At 43.1% G+C, this 2,072-nt stretch overlaps 1 pseudogene; it reads left to right on the forward strand.

Moving 5' to 3' along the window:
• The window catches only part of LOC102833202, an 8,624-nt pseudogene that overhangs the window by 5,704 nt on the left and 848 nt on the right, over nucleotides 1–2,072 (forward strand).

A 2,072-nucleotide genomic window follows, 5' to 3' on the forward strand; every position in this document is an offset into this window, starting at 1 on the left:
CCCTCCTTTTATTACAAAACATCTACCTTTACATTTGCAACTCTCACAATCAGTCCTGATAGCAATTATTCACTATTGAACCACAAGAGTCTTATCCCCATCTCCTTTCATCAGCCCATCCAGACAGATTGGAAACCATTCAGTGGAGATTCTACTTTCCCCCGCACTCTCTGGAATTAGGCTCCCTCTTGAAAGCTTGTAAGCCAGTCACTTCATGCCTTTGTAGCTGCCCAATTGGGGTAGTCAATGTCTAAGTTGCCCATCCCTGTCAACCCTGTGTACCGATGGGGTGGGAGTGATCCTTGCTGTAAAGATTTGTTCCCTTTATGACCTACTACATCCATAAGTATAGGTCAAGTTCATCAAATTGTAGCAGATTACTCTTTTTTTCCTCTTCTTTCTTCCTCTAGTTGAGTTCTGACCATCCAGGCATTGAAGCCAGGTCAAGTGGGTACTATCTGCAAGTATGGGTGTTCTTGAGTATCTCCCCTCACTTCATATCACCTGGACAGTTCAGAATCTACTCTAGTCCTCTGTGGCCAAGTACCTGTCCCTGGACCCAGGGGTCCCTAGGTCTCATCACATTGCTGGCCAACCAGGTCTCAACCCTGGTTGACAGGAGTCTATTGAACATGGTTGGACAGGTCACAACTTCATTGCTGTTTTTCCCCCAAGACCACATGCCTGCTCATGTATTCCCCTTGAGTCTCAGTCTTGGAAGGGGGTTTGCCCTGAGGGGACCCAGCCACTTGCCTTGATGGCTACTGAGTGAACAACATGCTTCTTCTTGTAGTAGTCAATCAGATTGCCATTATTGTTTTTTATTTTTCCTGTTGGTCTTTCATTCAAGAATCATTTTCTATCCTTCTAGCCACTCCAGGCTGGTCTGCTTGTCCTTTCAAGTGGAAATTTCTCATATCAGAAGATTCTGGATGGGGATCAGGATTCCACCTATGGTCTTATGCAATGCAAAGGCTCTGCAGGAAGCCTCCTTCACTGGGAAAATTTTAGCCTCATTTTAGGTATTCTAATCAGTTATAGGCTGAAGATGGGCTCCTAAGTGTTCTATGGAGATGTTTCTGGCTATTCTTTTCTCTCCCCCTCAAGTATCTATTTTACAGTGATAGCCAAGGGAAACCAAGATTCAAAAGACAGTCAAGCATCTTAACATTATTTCCCACCTTTTACCCACTCAAAGCATGCCTCAATCCCTGTATCCCAGAGCCTCGTTGTTTCAAGGATGAATATACATCATTATTTACCTCTATTGCCCATGCAAACCTGCTTAATGTTCTCCTATCCACCTGTTCTTCCATTTCATTTTCCACCCCCGAGCACCCAAACTATCCTGTGTCTATTCCCTACCCAGTGCTCCACTTTCCCCTCCCTCCCTTTACCCCACCCCTACATCCTGGTAACCAAAGAATTCCCTCCCCCTTTTAGTGTGGGTACTTTTTTCTTAGGCTTTTACAACAATGGCCCTATGCAGTACTTCTCCTTTTGTGACTGACTAATTCCACTCAGCATAATTTCCACAAGGTTCATCCATGTTATAGGGTGGCTTGGAGATTCCTTGTTATTCTTCAAAGTAGCATAATATTCTATTGTGTGTATGTACCAAAGTATGTTTATCTATTCTGCCATTGATGGGCACTTAGGCTGTCTCCATTTTTTTGCTATTGTAAATAGTGCTTCTACGAACACTGGTGTGCATATATCTACTTATGTTGCGGCTCGTATTTCTTGTGGATAAATACCAAGTAGAGGAATTGATGGATCATAAGATATTTCTATTTTCAGCTTTTGAAGGAAGTGCCCATACTGTTTTCCAGAGTGGTTCGATCATTTTGCAATCCCACCAGCAATGTAGGAGGGTGCAAGTCTCTCTGCATCCTCGCCAGCATTTATTGTCCTTTACTTTTTTGATCTTCGCCGAATTTGCTGGTGTGAGATGATATTTCATTGTTGTTTTGATTTGCATCTCTCTAATGGCTAATGATCATGAACATTTCTTCATATGTTTGTTGGCTGCCCAGATCTCATCCTTGGTGAAGTGTCTGTTCATGTTCTGT

This window comes from Chrysochloris asiatica, unplaced genomic scaffold (assembly GCF_000296735.1).
Source record: "Chrysochloris asiatica unplaced genomic scaffold, ChrAsi1.0 scaffold00222, whole genome shotgun sequence".
In the NCBI taxonomy this organism is placed as follows: domain Eukaryota; kingdom Metazoa; phylum Chordata; class Mammalia; order Afrosoricida; family Chrysochloridae; genus Chrysochloris; species Chrysochloris asiatica.